This window comes from Callithrix jacchus, chromosome X, assembly GCF_049354715.1.
Source record: "Callithrix jacchus isolate 240 chromosome X, calJac240_pri, whole genome shotgun sequence".
In the NCBI taxonomy this organism is placed as follows: Eukaryota; Metazoa; Chordata; class Mammalia; order Primates; family Cebidae; genus Callithrix; species Callithrix jacchus.
The window spans coordinates 124327506-124351523 of NC_133524.1; positions in this window are offsets into that span (position 1 = coordinate 124327506).

The window sequence follows — 24018 nt, forward strand, 5'->3', positions numbered from 1 at the left end:
TGGGGAATAAACTCAAGTGTCATGGCTGGTGTCAGAGTAGGAAGGCATGCATGCCTGGGTGTCCAGAATAAGCTGGGATAAATTCAAACTCTTACTTCTTTGTTCCTCCCCCAGCCCTGAAACCTTGAGCCTCTCAGTCCCATGTGGATGCTTGGCAATCCACAATCCAGAGAATGGATAGGAACAGCATTAACAGAGAAGGAGAGAACCATTTGGGGGTATAGTAGAGAGCCCAACTATTAGCCTGAGGTGGGGGATGCTAAGTTAAGCCTCAAAGTAATGGAGACAGAAGGGAAGATAAAAGCAAAACAAGCTCATGCAGTCCAGAGTAAGGGTCCTGAGTCCTTCTCCCTTTGTGAGGGAGGTGAGTTGTGTGGGCTACAGAGAACTCCCTGTTCAAGTTTTGCATACCTGCAACGTCCTCCTTAGCTCTCACACCCTCTCACCTGTCTCTCCCCAGCCCTCTGAAATACCCAAGCCTGTCATTCAGTTGTGTTTCTTATGATTTAGGGACTGTAGCTGCAGGGTGCATGGGAATTAGGAAGGGGGTTGTACGTCCTGTCCTAATATTTGTTAAAGAAAAAATTATTCTGACACTTGCTAAAATGGATGGAAAGGCAGACTTTATTCTAAAGGAGCTAACTGCAATTGGGAGAGAGATCCAGCTCAACTCTGAATAAAAATGAAAGAGTTTATTACTAAGGAGCAATGGGAGTTCAGGGGAGGGACAATGGAAAATTACTAAAGTGAAACATCAGGGTAAGAAGAATTCTGCTAAACAGACTTCACAGGATTTTTGCTGAAGTCAAGCAAAGGTGGTCAGATACCAGGGGTTGGTAATATAATCAGATAGCAGTGGTGTGGCATTTTCACTAAACTTACTAATTAGCATTCTTGCTTCAACTAGACCAAACTGGCCAATGTCAGGGAACTAGTAAGAAGGATGGTTCAGAGGAGGCTCACTCAAGTTTGGTCAAAAAAGAAGAGAGGTTTTTTGTCATCTTTCATGAGGTAGGAGTGATAAATACATGAAAAACAGTGAAAACATAGGTCATATTAAAGTGATTTATATACCAATATTATGGTATTACAGTACTCTGTGCTTGTTTATATATTTACTTTCACTAGTGAGTTTTTTACTTTCACATGCTTTCATTTTGCTGTTTACCATCCTTTTTGTTTCATCTTGAAGAATTCACATTAGCTTTTCTCGTAAATCAGATCTAGTGGTGATAGTCTCCCTCAGATTTTGTTTGCCTGGGAAAGTTTTTATTTCTTTTTCATTTTTGGAAGACAGTTTTGACTGGTGTAGTTTTCTGGGTTATTTTTTTTTCAACACTTTGAATATATAATTCTCATCCCTTCTGGCCTGCAAAGTTTCTGCTAACGAATTTGCTAATAGTCTTGTTGTAGCTCTCTTGTACATAGTGAGTACATCATTTTCTTCTCGTGCTGTTCTCAAAACTCTCTGTAATTGACTTAGAAATTTTGATTATAATCTGTCTCAGTGAGGACATCTTTAGATTCTTCTTATTTGGGCATTTGTGTTTCATGAATCTGGATGTCCATTTTTCTTCCAGTTTTGAGAAGTTGTCAGCCATTATTTCTTTAAATAATATTTATAAACCTTTATCTCCTCCTTCTGAGATTCCCATGATGTGTATACTGGTTCACTTGATTGTGTCTTATTAGTCCCACAGAAGTTTTTCACTCTTTTTCATTCTGTTTTTTCTTTTTGCTTCTCTGGCTAGATAATTTCAAATGACTTGTTTTCAAATTTGCTGATTCTTCTGCTTGATCAAGACTACTGCTAAAGTTATATTGAATTATTCAATGTATCATATTCTTCAGATCCAAAATTTCTCTTTGGTTCTTTTCATGATTTTTATCTCATTCTTGATATTTTCATGTTGTCTGTGTATCATTTTTATCTCTTTCTTGATATTTTCATGTTGTTTATCATTTTATTGATTTTGTCCAGGTGTCTTTTTTTATAGCTCGCTTATGATGATTATTTTGCATTCTTTGTCAAGAAATTCATAGGTGTCCATTTACTTGGGGTAAGTTACTGGAAATTTCTTTTGTTCCTTTTATGGTAGGATAGTTCTCTGACTCTTCATGTTCCTTGGACCTTTGCATTGGTGCCTGAGCATTTGAAGAAGTGCATAAAAGAAGTCTTTATGGAATGATTTCAACATGGAAATACCTTCCATAATTAGCCCAGCAAAATATTCTGAGAGCCTCTGAAACATATTTTGTGATTGTGCCCACTCTACTTCTGCCTCTTGGAGTGAAGGTCTCAGGTTTTTTTTTCCTCCCCTTAATCACACACAGCCATGCAGGCCAGAATATAATTTTCACCCCATTTCTCTAGGGCAGTGCACTGAAATATCAGGATGCTGAATGCAAGCTCTGTTTCTCTCCCTTTCTCCTGAAGAAGGCTCAGTCTCACAAAAATTTTCTCTATCTCACAAAGCCTCGCAGGCTGTTGAGAGCTACCTGCTTCTTTTCCCTAGTGGAGTTACTGGAATGTTGATAGTCTGGGTCCAAGTTATACTTCTCTCCCTTCTCCCTGAAAAAAAAGTCTCAGGATTGTGCACCTTTGTTCAATTCTGCAGTGCCATGCTGGCTGCTGAGAGTCATCTGTCCCTTTTCCCTAGAGGAGTGGACTGCTATGCCAGGAGGTTGGATGAATTTCCAATCTTCTTCCTTCCTTGCAAAGGAGAACTCTCAGAGTTGCACACTTTCTCTCAGTCCTGAAATTCTGTGTAGGCTTCTGAAAACACCTGAATTTTTTCTTTATTCTAAGCTACCTGCAGGCATTTTTACTATGCTGGCTGCCTCAGCACTCTGGGTGAAGTGAGACAGTAGATCTTTCAGGCAGTGCTATGAAGGTATGGGGATGTCAGATGCGTGCTTCACTCACTCTTTGCCCCAAGGGAGAAATGGATCTTTTTCACTGCTGTGTTGTATGCCAGCTTAGGGGAGGGACTGACACAGACAAAGTGAAATTGCTGTTCTTTCTCATTTCAAAGTATTTTTTTTCTCAGTTTTGTGTTCTTGTGTGGTGCTACAACATGTTAACTGGATTTAAGAGTCTTCATTAAGTTATTTTGGCCCGAATATCATTATTCTATTGATGTTTCTGTAGGAGGACAAGGATTAGGACTTCCACAATCCTGCCCATGTCACTACTGCATAATTCTTCTAAGGATTAACCTAATCTTATATAGACAGATTCCTTAAAATGGGACTTTTTCATTGTTTCTGAGTTGAGCAGATATTTCTTGAATGCCTACTATGTGCCAGATATAGTAGGAATGAATTCAGAGAAATGTGTCCTTCTACCTAACTTCAAAATCAGATGCACCCAGCTCAGCAAAGTTTTCATTTAAATGCATGGTACAATTAGTATATTAGGAAGGTGACTTTTCTTGGCCATTTGCAATTTATGCCAATGAGGGACTAAATGTGTAAACCAGTAAAGCTAAAAGAGAGAAATGACTCTCATTCTTTGGCTGAAAATGATTCCTATAGAGGCAGAAACAGTATTTCTTTGGTGTTTAGGATAGAATAATGTAGGCAACACTGCAGTGACAAATAACCACCAACTCTTAGTTGCTTCTAACAACAATTATTTATTTATATTTCATTCATGCAAAATGAACAATAGATTCACGTGACTCTCTAGGGCAACTGTTGTCATGTGATGGCTTATTATTGGACTTCCATATTAACACCAGATTCACAATCTTGTTAGCAGTGGAAAAGAGAGTTTGAAGAGTTGAGTGCCAGCAACTAAATACAATTATACTGAAGTGACACATATCAACTCTGCTTACATTTCATTGCCTAAAGAAAGTCACAGGGTGTTGCCTAATGTCAAGGAGAACGAAAGCACCCTTTTTCCATGTGCTCAAAAGAGGGAAACCAGATAATGAACATGAGCAGTAAATACTACTGCATTAACCACTTAATGACAGTAAAAAAAAAATCATTGTCAATAAACATCCTCCCAAATATTTTCCTGTTTCACATTGGGAGAAAACTAAGTACTGAGTCTTTGTACATAGGCTGTTTTCCTAGCCAACAACTATGTTTCCAAGTCCTGATGCACCCTGGAGGACGTGGTTAACTGTTAAGCCATGTATTTTCACTCATTCTCCAAGGCCGAAGTCAAATTTTTCTTTGTCTAATAAAGTTTCTCAACCTTCCTGGTCCACACAGATCTCTAGCCTATCTACATAACACTTATATCTTCAATATGTAAGACATAAATAGCAGCACAGTAATACACAGATTTAATCTTGGCAAGTGCCCATGAGGTAAACATGATCACCACCATTTTGTGGATGGGGAAATAGAGGCTCCATATGCTCTCTCACAGCTTCTAGATAGCAGACCTGAACTAAAACTCTTCTCTGAACAGCAAGCACAGTTTGGTGCTTAGGTTGCTTTTAAAATGTTGGACACATTTAACTATTGATTCCAAAACCAGTTAGTATATAATTTTTAACAGAAATGGTTATCTCCACATCCAAATACTCTCAGAATGTATCTTGTACCCACAAATGGTATCCTACTACAAGCCTCTGCAATTCTTCATTTGAGGGTTTTCTCTCAGTCCTCTACTGGTCTCTGTATTAACCCCCTTCCCATTCCTATCTCAAGTTCCTATTCTTCTATATGTGTATCCTAACATTACTATCTAAATAAACCATCTGCACTCAAATTGTAATATCAGAGTCTGTTACTGGGAAGACAACCCAGCCTAAGGGTGAATTTGGCTTGAGACAGATACAAAGGTATGAATGTTCTTCTAATGTTTCTCCCCCAAAACTGCCAAGTTCAATACCAGTGTCATCACAAAGGCTCCATATCATCTACAGATTCATTGGAATGGGAAACTGAATCATTCTGGCTTTGGGTCTATGCTGTAAAGTAGAATGTAATTTACAATTTTAGCCTTGTGTTTAATAGGAATTATGAGGTCTTTAGGATAAATCCTATCACATAAGTTTAATGGATATAGCAAATATCAACATGCAATGCAATTTTGTTTCTGTAGGGATTTTTGAGAGCCTGAAAAGTCTCTTCTCTGAGTCCAAATTCATATTCTGCATTACAAAAAAAAGCAGAAACTTGTTTTACTTGTTCCATACTACCAAGGTTAGGTAAAGGGTTTCTTTATGAATGCAGACACTTACCTGAACCAAAACAAAAATGTCTAGAGACTTTGACATTGGTAAATAAAACACACCCTTGGTTCTAAAAACAACTCTTAAGGTTCAAAGGAGATCATGATTCAGAAACAAAATGATATACAATGTGTTCAAGTTTTTGGCCATAAATGAAAAATTAAAAGCAACACTATATATTTCCCTCACAGTGACTGGAAACTCAGATTCAGAATCCTTTCTTTTACAGAATCCTTTCTCTTTTTTGGAATAAACATCCACACCTCCCAAAAAATAATAATAAATATAAAATTTCAGAAAAGACAAAGCAACTTACCTCACCCTCAATGTTCATATCAAACAAAATATTAAAATGCACGATATGAACTTCTGGGTGTGAATTATTTTGAAGATACAGTGAAAGATCAAGAGTGCACTTTCTTTTGCAGTGCTTTCAGTAGGGAAAGACAAACATATGTGTACACACACACAGACACACACACTCCTACATACTTGGCATGGCTTTTTGGCTTTAACAACTCGAATAGGGAAAATGGGAAAATTGCTACTACTGAGATGGATGATTTCTTCTTGCCAAAAAACCTTTCATAAAAAGGTTTTAAATCCATCATAAACTTCAGACCCTGATTCAAGCCAGAAAGTCTGTAAGAGAGTCTGCTTTTATTCATTCCCTTTTTATCATGTTGAATTTTCATTATAATTGCACATCTACTCAGAACCCAAAACTCCCTATTGCAACCAAAAGTAATCTATTCATTGAGGTCAGTCTGCTACATTAGCCAAATCAATTTAATAAACATTTACTGGGTGTGAACTATGTATAGGACACTGTGCAATGTGGTGTGCAAAACTTAAAGAAGATAGGATTTTCCTCGATCTATAATTCTCATTGTCTAAAATTAGTTGCTAAGAAGACTTCTCTCCAGATGCCTGGTAGGGCTGGTCAGTGCTTTAGATCAGAGTTCAGAACAAGAGAAAGGCACACATTCCAGCAACTTCAGTCATAAAGAGCTTTTGGAAAAAGATGAGAATTGTACTGTGTTTTCATCAGTGCCTCTGGCCTTATTTGGGAGAGAGAAAGGAAATGGACAGTCTATTTTCAGCAAAGAGTATGGAGAAAGGCACTGATATGGTAAACTAAAAGTTGACCCAGGGTGTAGAAGAGATTGGTGATGATTTTTTTTTAATCTTCCTCTTCCCTTTCCATAATCAAGATCTCTGGAGATGTAGAAGTATTTCAGGCATTTGTTTTCAACCAGTTAATATCAATTCAAAATAAATTTGGCGAATCTTTTCTATACACTATTTATGTCTTTGTTCTTAGTGATGTCTCTTTCCAGAAAGTCTTTTTCATTCTTTTTCCACTCAAAATAGGTAGATACATCCTCTAGTATTGTTGTGTGGTGGAAGATATGGGGAGATATAAGAGCTTAGCTATAAGGGAATGTTAGAGGCTCTAGAAAATGGTAGAGTTAGAAGAATCATGGGTTTGCACTTGGAGTTTTGCTCGTTTGAGTTGACATTGCTATGAAAGTGTAGAGGGTAAACAAACAACAAAGTAAAGTTTTCTACGTCCAGAATATGATGTAGCATGTATATCACATGCATTACCTGTCTCCACATCAAAATGATTTTTAAAAACCCCTGCTACTTCCTTAATGCCTAGAAAATTGCAGACATTCAATATATTTTTTAACTGAAAAATAAATTCAAAATCAAGGACATATGCTGTTTGTGAAGCCAATGTGGTATCTAGCATTATGCTGGTCTGTGATACAGACCATTTGAATAATGTCTTACATTTAATTTCAACAAACTCTTCTGGATACCCCTTTGTGTCAGACCATATTGGCAGGATTAGAGATATACAGATGACTAAGCAATGGGCCTCCCTTCAAGAACCCAACAATCCAATGGAGGAGAAAGACAGGTATAGTGATATGACATATAATGAGATTTCTGCTAAACAGAACTCGAAGCAAATACTTTGAGTACTGAGAGAGGGTGATTTCTTGTTGGGAAAAATGAGGAACTGAGTAGCAGTCTTTTCATGTCAGTGTGAATTTGATATGCATTGAAACTAGTGGTTCTCTATCCTTGGTAGAGTCTAACCTTTTAGGCCCGTTGTGACTCAGAGAGAGCCTATGCTTTCTACTTCCCCAGATACTGGTATGAATTTGTAGGGAAATACAAGTAGGACTCTTTGTTTTATCTAATTTTGGGAAGGAGAACAGCTATGAAACTCCCAATTGTGGCTGTGGAAAACAGAAGTAAGCAAGAGGAAGCCACTCTCTGATCAAAATCCCAATAAGAAAGTGTGGCATTGAATATGGAGGCTGTGGCTGGCTGTGGGATAGCAAAAATAAAAAGAAGTATTACAGTAATTAATAGAAAAAAGGAGTTAAAGGACATAAGATATTCCTGAGATTAATCTAGCTTGAATCTTTTTCCTATATTTACTTGTCTTCAATTCCATCACCAAACTCGAGCCTATGAGGAGGAGTGTGCCAATTGCAGGAGACCTCATCTACAGAATGAGGGGTTAGATAAGCTGACCTCTTTAATGTGTTCGGTCTCCAATATATTATGGTCCTGTGGCATAACTTTTGAGTTTTCCAGAGCCTACCAGGAGAGTAAGGAACAATGCTGACTGGCCCTCGGATTGTAAAGAAAAAAACAAAGCAATAACCTGGTCACCTAGCAACCTTAGGCTACTCTTTTGAGAGGGCCATGGGAAAGAAAGGAGTAATTAGGAGTTACAAAACATCTGAGAAATCTTAGTTCATGTCTTCGAAGCAGCATAAGCCCTGGAGACCAATACTGCAGACAGGAAATCAATTTTAAATACTTTTGCACATCAACTCTTGAAAGTTCGCTATCAACTTCTGAAAATGATTCTCTACAAAAGGCAGCTAAATCTTGGGCAACCTTCACATAGCTTGGTGACACAGAGGCTGAAGGGTCCTCAAGGGACCCATGTAAGTCAAAGCACAGGAGCTATAGAAGATTTCTACAGTGTGGCATTGTGGCTCTACGAGGGGTCACTAATCCTCAATTTGCATACAATAACCACTTTGACTACATCCTTTATGAGAGGTACTCATTTGCTGGAAAATTATTAAGTCAGCTTGGTGAAAGTCAAGATATGCAAGAAAGAAAGTTGAAAATGCAATGGAGAATAAGGAAAGGTTTGAATTAGGAATAAGATTCATACCAGATGTCTCCCTCAATTCCCCCAGAGATATAGATTTTCTCCCATGCAGCTGGTAGACTGCAGCAGAGAGGCACAGGAGGATATTCCTTTGTGCTATAGATCTGACACCAGGCACACACTCCTGTTACTAGGTCCTGATATCTCCACCAGGCTAAGTTTGGCCAATAGATATTAAACAGTTTTTGTGTATTTGCATGTCTATGTCTATGTAGGTATGAGCTCTTGTGCTTAGAAGAGCATGTGTGAATGTGTCTGAAACCAAACAGGAAAATAATTGAAGCTTAAAGAGTCTCCCTGAGATTAATTTGGCTTTAAATCTTCCAAAATGTGAGGCCAAATTTGAGCCCAAAGTGGCTCATATGCATTTTAAGATTCTTTTTTGTAATGGAAGTGCTTAGCATATTGTCTCCGAGTTACACACACACACACACACACACACACACACACACGTATACCTTATACTTGGCTGTTATCAGCTAAAGAACCACTGACTGTTGCCATGGTACATCGGTCATCCAGTGGTCTGGCATCACATATGTTACAAGTATTCACATTTGATCGAAAACACAGAAAAAGCTGTCTCATCCTTCAGAAAAAAGGGTGAGAACGCTGACTTTCTAGTCATCTTCTCCTTAAATCTACCTGTGTTTCTGCACCCCAAAATACTGATAGTTCCCTGCAATAGCAAAGGAGGCTATGTGGCAGAGCATGCTTGTTAGGGTTAATGGCATGGAAATAAGGTTTGCTTACATACCAGTTTATGCCTATTGTCCTCACTTGATTAATAGTGCTCCCTTTTACTCCCCAAATTATCTTGGTTTGAACTATGCATCATATGGTAACCAGAAATAAAGTGATTTGTTGAGTCCACTGTTTTTTGGTTGTTCTAACTTAATTAATCTTTGTATTTCTATCTGTGTATCCACTACTAGACATTTTCATCATTATTATAATTTACATTCTAGGATACATGTGGAGAACGTGCAGTTTTGTTACATAGGTATACATGTGCCATGGTGCTTTGTGGCACCCATCAACCCATCACCTACATTAGGTATTTCTCCTAATGGTAGCCCTCCCCTTGCCCTCCATCCCCCAAAAGGTCCTGGAGTGTGATGTTCCCCTCCCTGTGTCTATATGTTCTCGTTGTTCAATTCCCACTTACAAGTGAAAACATGCAGTCTTTGGTTTTCTGTTCCTGTGTTAGTTTGTTGAGAATAATGGTTTTCAGCTTCATCTATGTCTCTGCAAAGGACATGAACTCATTCTTATTCATGGCTGCATAGTATTCCATGGTGTATATGTGCCACATTTTTTTAATCCAGTCTCACATTGATGGGCATTTGGGTTGGTTCCAAGTCTTTGGTATTGTGAACAGGGCTGCAATAAACCTACATGTGCATGTATCTTTATACTAGAGTGATTTATAATCCTTTGGGTATATGCCTAGAATTGGGAATGCTGGGTCAAATGGTACTTCTAGTCTACATCCCTGAAGAATTGCCACACTGTCTTCCACAATGGTTGAACTAATTTACATTACCAACAACAGTGTAAAAGCATCCCTATTTCTCTACATCCTTGTCAGCATCTGTTGTTTCCTGACTTTTTAATGATTGCCTTTCTAACTGGCATGAGATAGTATTTCATTGTGGTTTTGATTTGCATTTCTCTAATGACCAATGATGATGAGCTTTTTTTCATATGTTTGTTGGGTGCATAAATATCTTCTTTAAGAAGTATGTGTTTATATCCTTTGCCCACTTTTTCATGGGTTTTCATTTTATTCTTGTAAATTTGTTTATGTTTCTTATAGATTTTGGATATTAGCCCTTTGCCAGATGGATAGATTGCAAAAATCTTCTCCCATTCTGTAGGTAGCCTGTTCACTCTGATGATAGTCCCTTTTGCTGTGCAGAAACTCTTTAGTTTAATTAGATTGCATTTGTCAATTTTGGCTTTTGTTGCCATTGCTTTTGGTGTTTTAGTCATGAAGTCTTTGCCCATACCTATGACCTGAATGGTATTGCCTAGGTTTCCTTCTAGGGTTTTTATGGTGGTAAGTTTACATTTAAGTTTTTAATCCATCTTCAGTTAATTTTTATATAAGTTGTAAGGAAGAGGTCCAGTTTCATTTTTCTGCATATAGCTAGCCACTTTTCTCAACACCATTTATTAAATAGGGAATCCTTTCCCCATTGCTTGTTTTTGTCAGGCTTGTCAAAGATCAGATGGTTGCAGATGTGTGACATTATTTCTGAGGCCTCTATTCTGTTGCATTGGTCTATATATTTGTTTTGGTACCAATACCATGCTGTTTTAATTACTGTACCCTTGTAGTATGGTTTGAAGTCAGGTAGTGGGATGCCTCCAGCTTTTTTCTTTTTGCTTAGGATTGTTTTGGTTATACAGGATATTTTTGGTTCCATATGAATTTTAAAGTGGTTTTTTCCAATTCTGTGAAGAAAGTCATTGGTAGCTTGGGATAGCATTGAATCTATAAATTACTTTAGGCAGTATGGCCATTTTCACAATATTGATTCTTCCTATCCATGAACATGAAACGTTTTTCCATTTGTTTGTGTCTTCTTTTATTTCCTTGAGCAGTGGTTTGTAGTTCTTCTTGAAGAGGTCCTTCACATCCTTTGTAAGTTGTATTCCTAGGTATTTTATTCCCTTTGTAGCAATTGTGAATGTGAATTCACTCATGATTTGGCTCTCTGTTTGTCTATTGTTGGTGTATAGGAATGCTTGTGATTTTTGCACATCAATTTTGTATCCTAAGACTTTGATTAAGTTGCTTTTCAGCTTACAATATTTTTGGGCTGAGATGATGGGGTTTTCTAAACATACAATCGTGTCATCTGCAAACAGAGACAATTTGACTTCCTCTCTTCCTATTTGAATATCATGTATTTCTTTCTCTTGCCTTATTGCCCTAGCCAGAACTTCCAATAATATGTTGAATAGGAGGGTTGACAGAGGTCATCCTTGTCTTGTGCTAGTTTTCAAAGGGAATGGTTCCAGCTTTTCCCCATTCAGTATGATATTGGCTTTGGGTTTGTCATAAATAGTGCTTATTATTTTGAAATATGTTCCATCAATGTCTAGTTTATTGAGTGTTTTTAGCATGAAGGGTTGTTGAATTTTATTGAAGGACTTTTCTGCATCTATTGAGATAATGATGTTGTTTTTGTCATTGGTTCTGTTTATGTGATGGATTATGTTTATTGATTTGCATATGTTAAACCACGCTTGCATCCCAGGGATGAAGCTGACTGGATGGTGGTGGATAAACTGTTTGATGTGCTGCTGGATTCAGTTTGTTAGTATTTTACTGAGGATTTTAGCATTGATGTTCATCAGGGATATTGGCCTGAAATTTTCTTTTCTTTTTTTTGTTGTTATGTCTCTGCCAGGTTTTGGTATCAGGATGATGCTGGCCTCATAAGATGAGTTAGGGAGGAGTCCCTCTTTTTCTATTGTTTGGAATAGTTTCAGAAGGAATGGTACCAGCTCCTCTTTGTACTTCTGGTAGAATTCAGCTGTAAACCAGTCAGGTCCTGGGCTTTTTTTTTTTTTTTTTTGGTAGGCTATTAATTACTGCCTCAATTTCAGAACTTGTTATTCGCCAATCGGGGATTTGACTACTTTCTGATTTAGTCTTGGGAGGGTGTATGTGTACAGGAATTTATCCATTTCTTCTAGATTTTTCAGTTTATTTGTGTAGAGGTGTTTATAGTATTCTCTGATGGTAGTTTATATTTCTGTGGGATCAGTAGTGCTATCCCATCACTGTGTCTATTTGATCCTTCTCTCTCTTGTTCTTTATTAGTCTGGCTAGTGGTCTATCTATTTTGCTAATCTTTAAAAAAAACACCTTCTGGATTCATTAATTTTTGGAAAGGTTTTTCATGTCTTTATCACCTTCAGTTCTGCTCTAATCTTAGTTATTTCTTGTCTTATGCTAACTTTTGAATTTGTTTGCTCTTGCTTCTCTAGTTCTTTTAATTGTGATGTTAAGGTGTCAGTTTTAGATCTTTCCTGCTTTCTCCTGTGGGCATCTAGTAATATAAATTTCCCTGTAAAGACTACCTTAGCTGTGATCCAGAGATTCTGGTATGCTGTGTCTTTGCTCTCATTGGTTTCAAAGAACTTACTTATTTCTGTCTTCATTTCATTATTTACCCATTAGTCATTCACGAGCTGGTTGTTCAGTTTCCATGTACTTGTATAGTTTTGAGTGAGTTTCTTAATCCTGAGTTCTAATTTGATTGCACTGTGGTCTGAGGGACTGTTTGTTATTTCTATTCTTTTACAATTGCTGAAAAGTGTTTTACTTCCAAATATGTGGTCAGTTTTAGAATAAGTGTGATGTGGTGCTGAGAATTATGTATATTCTGTTGATTTTGGGTGGAGAGTTCTGTAGATGTCTATTAGGTCTGCTTGGTCCAGAGCTGACTTCAAGTCCTGAATATCCTTGTTAATGTTCTATCTCGTTGATCTGTCTAACATTGACAGTGGCATGTTAAATTCTCCCACTATTATTGTGTGGGATTCTAAGTCTCTTTTTAGGTCTCTAATAACTTGCTTTATGAATCTGGGTGCTCCTCTATTGTGTGCATATATATTTAGAGTAGTTAGTTCTTCTTGTTGTATTGATCCCTTTACCACTATGTAATGTTCTTCTTTCTCTTTTTTGATCTTTGTTGGTTTAAAGTCTGTTTTATCAGAGACTAAGAGTGCAACCCTTGTTTTGTTTGTTTTTTTCTTTCCATTTGCTTGGTATATATTCCTCCATCCCTTTATTTTAAGCCTATGTGTGTCTTTGCACATGCAGTGGATCTCCTGAACACACCACATTGATGGGTCTTGACTTTTTATCCAATTTGCTAGTCTGTGTCTTTTAATTGGGGGCATTTAGCCCATTTACATTTAAGGTTAATATTGTTATGTGTTAATCTGATCCTGTCATTACGATGTTAGCTGGTTATTTTTCTCATTAGTTAATGTAGTTTCTTCATAGTGTCAATGGTCTCTACAATTTGGTATGTTTTTCTAGTGGCTGGTACCAGTTTTTTTCTTTCCATATTTAGTGCATCCTTCAGGAGCTCTTTTAAGGAAGGCCTGGTGGTGACAAAATCAAATCTCTCAGCATTTGCTTGTCTGTAAAGGATTTAATTTCTCTTCACTTATGAAGCTTAATTCAGCTGGATATAAAATTCTGGGTTGAAAGTTCTTTTATTTAAGAATGTTGAATATTGGCCCTCACACTCTGTTGGCTTGCAGAGTTTCTGCACAGAGATCCACTGTTAGTCTGATGAGCTTCCCTTAGTGAGTAACCCAATTTTTCTCTCTGGCAGCCCTTAACATTTTTCCCTTCAATTCAACCTTGATGAATCTGATGATTATGTGTCTTGGGGTTGCTCTTCTCCAGTAGTATCTTTGTGGTGTTCTCTCTATTTCCTGAATTTGAATGTTGGCCTGTATTGTTAGATTGGGGACATTCTCCTGGATATTATCCTGAAGAGTGTTTTCCAACTTGGTTTCATTCTCCCTGTCACTTTCATGTACACCAATAAAATGTAGGTTTGGTCTTTTCACATAGTCCCATATTTCTTGGAGGCTTTGTTCATTCCTTTCATTATTTTTTCTCTAATCTTGTCTTCGGGCTTTATTTAATTAAGTCGATCTTCAATCTCAAATTTTTTCTTTAGCTTGATTGATTTGGCTATTGTTACTCGTGTATGCTTCACAAAGTCCTCATACTTTGTTTTTCAGCTCCATCAGGTCATTTATGTTCTTCTCTAAAGTGGTCATTCTAGTTAGCAATTCCTCTACCCTTTTTTAAAGATTCTTAGCTTCCTTGCATTGGGTTAGAACATGTTCCTTTAGCTCAAAGGAGTTTGTTATTACTTACTTTCTGAAACATACTTCTGTCAATTCATCAAACTCATTCTCTGTCCAGTTATGTTCTCCTGCTGACAAGGAGTTGTGATCCTTTGGAGGAGAAGAGGCATTCTGGTTTTTGGAATTTTCAGCCTTTTTATGCTGGTTTTTCCTCATCTTTGTGGATTTATCTACCTTTGGTCTTTGATGTTGGTGACCTTCAGATGGGGTTTCTGTGTGGAGGTACTTTTTGTTGATGTTGATATTATTCCTTTCTGTTTGCTAGTTTTCCTTCTAACAGTCAGTCCCCTCTGCTGCACATCAGCTGGAGTTTGCTGGAGGTCCTCTCCAGACCTTGTTTGCCTGGGTATCATTAGCAGAGGCTTCAGAACAGCAAAGACTGCTGCCTGTTCCTTCCTCTGGAAGCTCTGTCACAGAGGGGCACCCACCAGATGCTGGCAGGAGCTCTCCTGTATGAGGTGCCTGTCAACCCCTGCTGGGATGTATCTCCCAGTCAGGAGGCACAAGGGTCAGGGACCCACTTGAGGAGCATCTGTCCCTTAGCAGAACTAAAGCACTCTTCTGGGAGATCCACTACTCCCTTCACTGCCGGCAGGCAGAAAAGTTTATGTCTGCTGAAGCTATGCCCACAGCTGCCCCTTCTCCAAGTTGCTCTGTCCCAGGGAGATGGGAGTTTTATCTATAAGCCCCTGACTGGGGTGGCTGCCTTTCTCTCAGAGATGCCCTGCCCAGAGAGGAGGAATCTAGAGAGGCAGTCTGGCTATAGTGTCTTCGCTGAGCAATGCTGGGCTCCACCCAGTTCAAACTTCCCAGCAGCTTTGTTTACACTGTAAGGGGAAAACCACCTATTCAAGCCTCAATAATGGTGAATGCCCCTCCCCTCACCAAGCTCGAGCATCCCAGGTTGACTTCAGACTGCTGTACTGGCAGCAAGAGTTTCAAGCCAGTGGATCTTAGCTGGCTGAGCTCCATGGGGGTGGGATCCACTGAGCAAGAACACTTGGCTCTCTGGATTCAGCCCCTTTCCAGGTGAGCAAATGAATCTGTCTTGCTGGCATTCCAGGCACCACTGGGTTATGAAAAAAAAAAAAAAAAAAAAAAAAAAAACTCCTGCAGCTAGCTCAGTGTCTTCCCAAACAGCCACCTAGTTTTGTGCTTGAAACCCAGAGCCCTTGTAGTGTAGGCACCAAAGAGAAATCTTCTAGTCTGTGGGTCACAAAGACTGTCTGAAAAGAATAGTATCTGAGCCAGATAGCATTGCCCTTCACAGTATGGTCCGATATGGCTTCCCTTGGCTAGGAGAGGGAGTTTCCTGACACCCCACCCTGCTTCTGCTTGCCCTCCATAGGCTGTACCCACTGTCTAACCAGTCCCAATGAGATGAACCAGGTATTTCTGTTGTAAATGCAGAAATCACCTGCCTTCTGCATTGGTCTTCCTGGGAGCTGCAGACCAGAGCCGTTCCTATTTGGCCATCTTGTCCCTCAACTACCACCAGCAATTTTTAAGCCCAGTAGCTTTAAGTGAAAGTGAGCGATGATTTTTCAGTATACAAAACTGCATTAAATGAAACCTCTACAATTTAGAACCTCACCTGAGGTAGAATATTATTTGCAGCATCTCATTAAGCATGCTCTGCACATGGCCTTGGAAGCCAGGGTATGCTCCAAAATGATGTCATCCTGCACCTAACAGTACCCTGACAAACTTTAGCCATTACACTTGAAAATTGAAATCAATTTCCCTTTCCCAACTTTGCCTTCAGGACCAGGTGTTTGTAAGGTTATTTCAGAGGTAAAAGTTTCTCCACAGTTCAATGGAGCTCCTGAACTAGGATGTAGGAAACCCCCCACTGACAAGCCTATGCACTTGAGGCTAAAATGAGAGAGCTGCTGTTAGTGAATGGGTTATAGGCTGCCATTCAGATCTACTTATAAGGCCATCCTGTGCATGCTAGAGGCAACATCCACACATTTTCCTCTTAACTGCCCTTGCACTCCTCAGGGCATAGGTGAAATACACTTGCTTTAATTACCTTGATGGCTTCAGAGTATTACTCTTAAATGACTAGCAGTTAACTCCTGGGTACATAAAAGAGCCTCTCAAGCATTCCCTGGAGACACTAAGCTGCTCTGGAAATAGGAAACAGTAAGATCAAAGAGGACTCAGGTGTCTGTCTGAAATGGAGGAAAAAAACAATTAGAGCAAGGGTTCTTTAACATCAGTGTGGTAAGACTGCAGATTCCAAGGCCCAATGTTTAGGAGATTGCAATTCCACAAATTTGAGATGGAACATAGGAATCTGCATTTTAACAATAATTGTAGGTGATTCTGCTGCAGTGGTTTCATGACCACTCCTTGAGAAGAAGTAAATAGAAAAAGTTTTAATTCAGAAAATTCAAGGAAAAAAAAAAAGAAACTAAACCATCTGAAAAGGCAGCCATGATTTACCCTGCTGAAGAATCATAAGTAGGCTAGGCAATGGTGATCAAAACTTGACAAAATAAATAAATAAATAAATAACCAAAAGAAGTTGCCAAAAGTCGCATACATTACACTAAATATATCATTAAATATATAAAAAGCCCTACTTTTGTAGAGATTAATTCCCCATTCTGATATCACCACCTTCATTGCATTAGTAAAAGCAACAATCACAAAGACAAATTTCAGTGCACAATGTGTGATAGTCGGCACACATAGCAGACAATCATAATGGACAGACTCATGGGTAGATAGACAGTAGCATGAGATTTTTACATGGGGGAGCCCCAAGAGACAGTTGGAGGCAGGAAGAGGATATGATTCATAGTCTATAACCACAAAACTCTCTACTCTCTTTGAATGGGACCACAGGCAAAGAATAAAAAGTGCACTGGTGGTACACCTCCCCATTATGCTCATTCCTAAAAGCTGTTATTTCTGGCAATTACGCTAAGACCTTCACATTTTCTGACCCTCCCTCAAATCCTTTGCTTTCTGTCCCTTACCTATTTGTTACACATGCAGGGCAAGTGAGCAGGATGGATTTCATCAAACTCAGGTCTTTGCCTCACATGTAAGGCTAAATTGGTATAGTAGCTACACAGGAAAGAAGGAAGTTGCAGTGCATTCTACAGAAAAGAAGATACTCTGAGTTGAGGATAGATCCTGGGAAAACAAGCCCTTTCCACAGACTCCTGGAACTCTGAAACATTACAAAGGAAATGGAGTCAATAAACCTAGGGAAGCAGGTCAGTGAAGCAAAACCAATGAGCACAGGAGATGGTCAAAAAGACCTGGATCTGAATCCATGCACTACCAATGGAGAAACTGTTAGATCTTAGGAAGGGAATACAACTCCTCTGAGCCTCAGTTTTCAGATCTGTAAATTGTGAATGACAGTAATGCTTTTGTCTTTTACAGGATTATTCTGAGGATTAAATGAGGTTAATGTAAAGAATGTAACATGAGGCCTCTTGGAAAGTGCCATCATTTCTTCTGTATTCTGTATCCACACTGACTTTGGCCAAAATGCAAAAACGAACTAACATCAGGCAAAAATCTAGCTAATGCGAGGCAGTAACTGGAATAACTAGCAAGTCAGAGGGTTATAGCAAAGTTGACTTTCTCACACACACCTTTTCAAACATGTTAGTTCACAAATTTCACTGGTATTGGTTGTCTATCTTTCACATCAACAGATGGTTTATAGAGCTTGTCAGGAGGTAATTACTCTGGTATTTTCTGGTTCTCATGAATAACTACTGGGGACTTTATACACATTCAGAACTAGTAGTGAGGCCACTCTACATTTGTGTAAGGATTGTGGTTTGCAAATCATTTTCACGTAGACAGTCTTCATAATAACTTTGGGGTAGAGACTGTGTGGCTGTTATTATCCTTCCCCTAATTTTACAATTGAGGAAACTGAGGCAAAGAAGAAAAATGAATGTTTATTGTACAACTAGTATCTTCTAGACATTATATATGAATTATCCCACAGAAATTTACATCACTGGCAGGCAGGTGTTATTCTTTCTCCATTACAGATATGAATACTGAGAGGGGAAGTGCCATGGTCAAAGTCACATTGCTAATAAGCAGCAGTGCAGGGGTTTTAACACAGCACCATTTCATTTCAAAGCATATGCTCATCTCAGCACTACATAGTACCTCCCAGGTGGGTATGTTTAGGGGCAGAACCTGTGTTCTTTCCTCAAGATCAGTGTTTCTCAAACATCAATGTACATGTGAATCACCTGTGGATCTTATAAAAGTGCAGCTTCTGATTCACTAGGTACAGCGTGGAGCCTGAGATTGTACATTTCTAATGGGCTCCCTGATGATATCTATATGGTTGGTAGCTAGTCTGTGGACCAAACATTGAATAGCAAGGTCGTAAGTCACAGCAGCAGCTCTCAGACAAAAGAGAGGGTAACAGATACGACATACTCTTTCCTAGTTTTGGACAAAAGGGCAAACAGAAGGTTATAGTATTGTTTAAAATAGGGCCATTTTCTATGTTTATATGCACATATGGTCAGCTAGGAATCTCTGGATTCAGATTCCTTATCTGTGCAATGGGTGCATTTTCAACATTTTCCTAATTTGCCTCATTATAAGAATCTGCTTGTTGAAAATGCAGATTAGCATTCACACTCTAGATAAACTGAATGAGTATCTTTGGTGATGGGTTCTAGAAGGCTGCATTTCAATACTCTCCCCATTGCTGTGCTAAACCTCTATCAACTCCAGTGGGGATTGCACCAGGCTCAAGAGGTGAAAAAACAGACCCAGAGCCAGCAAATGACACACAGGGTTTTACTGGGGGCTTACATACAGGGAAAAGAGACCAGCAGTGGAGGTCTGGTCAGGATAGCCAAACAGCCTGGTGACGGCAGGCTGGGCAGAAGCACTGCAACTGCTTGAAAAGCAAACATGTAGTTTATATAGCGTTTTTACTAAGCATCTTCTTCCTAACAACCTCCACCTGGCAAGCTTCATTCACCCGAAAATTCAGGGCTTTGATCCCCCACACAGACAGTTTCCACTGGATGGCCCATCAATTTAGATGTTCTCTGCATTGGCTACTCCTAGATTCCCTAGCTGGAACATACTCTCAAGTGAGTCTGCCATATAGTATCATTCTCAGGGTATGCTGAAGTTATTGCTATCATGTGCATTTACCCTACACCCATGCAATTCTGATGCCCACTAAAGCATTGGTTAAGAAGGAAAGCAGCAAACATTTCTGTAAAGGGTCAGATAGTAAATATTTTACAAAACTATATTTACAAATACAGATTTGGCAAACTGGGACCAGATTTGGCATGCAGGTCCCAGTTTGCCAAACCTTGGATTAAGAGATCTTATGTTTGGGGAAGGCAAAAGACTCAGTAGGTATGGCAGACAAGTGAAACATCACAGTTCCCTGTCTCACCCCATAAAGTATCTGAAGTAACTAAGAAGCTTGGAGGATGGGAGAGATTTTTACACGAGGTTGTATATAGAGGAGTGATAGAGGCCAGGTGCAGTGGCTCATGCCTGTAATCCCAGCACTTTGAGAAGCCGGGGGGGGCGGGCGGTGGAGCAGATCACAAGGTCAAGAGATCGAGACCATCCTGGCCAACATGGTAAAACCCATCTCTGCTTAAAACACAAAATTAGCTGGGAGTGGTGACGCACGTCTGTAGTCCCAGCTACTTGGGAGTCTGAGGCAGGAGAATTGCTTGGACCCAGGAGGTAGAGATTGCAGTGAGCCAAGATTGCACCACTGGAATCCAGGCTGGCGCCTGGCAACAGAACAAGACTGTCTCAAAAAAAAAAAAAAAAAGAAAAGAAGAAGAAGAAGAAGAGTGATAGAGACACAAAGAAAAGACCCAAAGAAAGGCAATGATTTTTTAAAAAAAGAGACAGATGAGGTTAACACACCAAGGAAAGAGACAGACCCCAATAAAGAGAAAGGCAGAGGCTGGTACAGTGGCACATGCCTGTAATCCAAGAACTTTGGGGGGCCAAGGCAGGCATATGGCTTCGGCCCACGAGTTTGACACCAGACTGGGCAACATGGTAAAATTCTGTCTCTACAAAAAAAAAAAAAAAATACAAAAATTACCAGAGTGTAGTGGCATGCAACTGTGGTCCCAGGTAGTCAGGACGCCGAGGTGGGAGGATCATTTGAGACTGAGAGGTCAAGGCTGCAGTGAGCCAAGACTGTATCACTGCATTCCAGCCTAAGCAACAGAGCAAGATGCTGTCTCAAAAATAAATAAATACAATGACAAGCAGCCACACATGGAGAGATAAAACACTGAAAGAGGTAATCTGAAGTCACCAAATACAGGGTAACAGAATCAAGAACCAGAATAGTAAACAAGGCAGAATTAACCAAAGCTCAAAAAAGGGAGAGAGCAAAAAGGCAAAGGGGAAAAAACAAATACCTTACGAATAAATAAACCCTGAGCTCAGCTTCTTAAAAAAAGGCAAGGTGCTGTCAGACTCTTCTTCGTTCTCCTATGCAGGACATGGGTGAATTCAAAGCATCACTAGTGAGAAAATGCATGAGACATAAACTGATATTTTCTATCTGCTTTTAACTCTTGGCTCCTTCTGATAAACATAAAGCCTAACTTTTCCCTTTGTTGTGATAAATCCTCTCATGGGGGCTTGCCACCTGACCATTTGAGAATCACTGATACAAGGAAGCTAGTGTGTGTAATACTGATTTCTATCAGGCAAGAAAGATTATCAGTCTTTACTTTTGTCATAATATTGCATTTTTTTCTAAAGCCTATATATACCTGCCCTATTTTAATATGGTCTTGTCTTCAAACCACACCCCTTTCTGCCTATTCCCCAAACACACACACAGCAACAAATTTCTCCATCCCTTGAAACTCACTAGCGTAGCCAGAAACCACACAGAGGGCAGGGTGCAGAATACAGAGTCGGAAAAATACTCCAAGTGAAGAGAATGCTGTTTGTGAACAGAAGTGGACAATGGAACATCTCCTATGATGGCAGACATGTCATCTCCCTCACTTGTCTTCCTGGGATTGCCTTCTTCACAATGCATTTCCTTCTGCCATCAGTACTCTGGATCTGAGGTATTATGTACTGCTGTGGCAGAAGCCATCATGGAGATTTGATGCCATTTTTAAGGCCTAAAAGACTTTTTTTCTCCTCTGAAAGCCCTGGCCTTAATGCTGTAGTAACTAAAAGAACACACTGCTGCTGCTTCATAAAACCAAGACAGCATGCTGATCTCAGCCCATCCTCAATGGGTTAAGGGGTCCACTGACAGCAAAGTACAGCTTTCCTAATGCCAAAGGAAAGACATTAAAAACAACAGCAGGGGGCATGCAAAGAGTAGTTTCCAACTGAGCTCAGCTAAGTTCCCCTCCTGATAGTTTGGGCAATATTTCTGTTGGGGTGAAAAGGGGGGTTGGTCTCTAACTTTGATAAGCCTTCTGCAAATGTTACCAGGTCACTTGGGTGATGACCCAGAGCAGTGGTCAGAGGATTTATATGAGATAGATCGTAATCTTCAAGTGTCTGGGATGCCCTACCCTTGCCTTGTCTCACTGCACCAACAGTCGATGACTGCTGTGAGTGAGGGAAATAAAACAGATTCATTTCATTGCACACTTCACTGAGGGGCAGAAGTGGCAGGAAACTCACATATATGGCAGCAGGTGGGAGCAGGAAAGACCATATTGAGCAATTTGAATTGCATTGCAAATGGCACTAAGACCAGAAAATTGAAGTTTCTGCTGTCTCTCCGGGAACTGGCAAAAGGGCAGGACAATTAAGATAAGCATATAGTCCCCCAGTGGGTCAATAAGTTTTGCTCTCATCCTCATCACTGTCTCAGACCTTCACCTTGGACAAGGCAGGGATGCTTAACCCTGACCACAGCCTGAGCACCTAATCTTGACCAGCCACTTTAAAAATTGCAACAGGGACCCAATAAAATAGAAGGCATCAGTTTGATTTATCCCTACAGCAAGAGAACCAATTCAAAGTTAACATTTAGGGTCAGTGGGCAAAGCAGCAAAGAACAAACTGGGGTTATATAAAGGAAAAGAAAGTGTTGCCTCAGTTACCTTTGGACAGAAGTTTCTTCTACAGGGCCCAAGTGTTAGGCTGAGTGCTACTTTTGACTTACTTTCAGAAATGTGGACTGTGATGTCCAACATATGTACTCTGAGGCTCCACCTTTACAAGAGAGCAAAGGGAGGGAGAGTTATCGATCCTTCCCACTTGTCAGGGAGCCTCATTGTAAGACAAAGGAATTCTTTACATGTTGACTTTATAAGCTAACTTTAGCATGACTCTATGGCATAATAATTTGATTTTTTTAGGAACCAGGTTCAGAGAAACCTGGGTTCAAGTCCTGGCTGTCCTACTTCCTAGCTACAAGACTTGGGCACGAGAATGTACACTCTGAGCCTCACATTCCCCATCTACAACACAAGGATTCTAATGGTGCTTATTTTGCAGAAGTACTGTGAGAGTTAAATGAGATTATGTAAGGTATTTAATACTTAGCACAAAACACTGGTAGTTATTGTAGCTATTATTACCACCTATTACTGTCACTCAGTTATCTCCAATATTACCAATACGCTATAGGATAGGATAGTGATTATTAAGAGCTCAGGTTTGGCAGCTACACTTGAGTTTCAGTATGTGCCCTACCACTCCTTTGTGCTTTTGGGCAATTTGCTTATCTCCTCTGTACTTCAGTTTCCTCTGTGATTCCATGATAATAGCCTTGCCTGCCTCACAGGATTGTGAAGATAAAGTGGGCTAACATATGTGAAATACTTACAAATGGTGCCTGGCACAGAGTAAGTGCCAAGTAAATATTAGCCACTATTATTAGTATTTTCATAAACATCTTGAGGGCTTGGCTCACAAGTTTCAATGGTGACTGATTATAGCTCACAGCATGTTCTCAGTCTGTGTTTCTAACCCTACTATCCCCACTAAAAGACTAAATCCATCCACTGAAGCTTCATCCCACAAATGAAAGTATAAAACCACATCTGGTCGTTAAGATTCTGTCAGCAAAGGCATGTGCCATTTACTTCTCCAGAATCCAACCCTCCGTCATCTCCCATTCGAGAATCACTAAGATACTATAGTTGCATGTGTCATGGTAAATTATGTTGCATCAATAGGGATACCAATAGGACAATGCAACAACAGACAACTGGTTGTGGCATGTAAGAAAATGACAAATAAGTCCCAGGAATTTCAAAAGACAGTTTTCTGAAGGGAGGGCACATGGTGAGCCTGGAAGTTAAATGGAAACTGTTCACCAAAGACAGAGTTTCTTCATTCCAGATTTGACTCTTGGCCAAGCTGGAGGTTTAGAGGGTTTCTTCTACTCTTTCAGTGCACTCAATGTCTGGACTGGCTATTGCAGCACCCCAGCTAGGCCCACATTCCCTAGAAATGATTCTCCAAACTGCATCCCCCACAACTCCCTCCTATCTTTCTCCCAAACCAGAATCCTACTTCCTCAATATCTGACCTGGGATATACAAGGCTGATCAAAGCTTCAGGCATTGCACTTCCCAAGGGTATATTCCATTTTAAAAACCTCTAAGAACATGCTAATTCTTTAGCTAGGTTAGCCTAGGAAAACGTTTCTCTGAGAGGAAAAAAAATTCAGATAATTTTGATAAATGGAGAGGTATGAAGAGA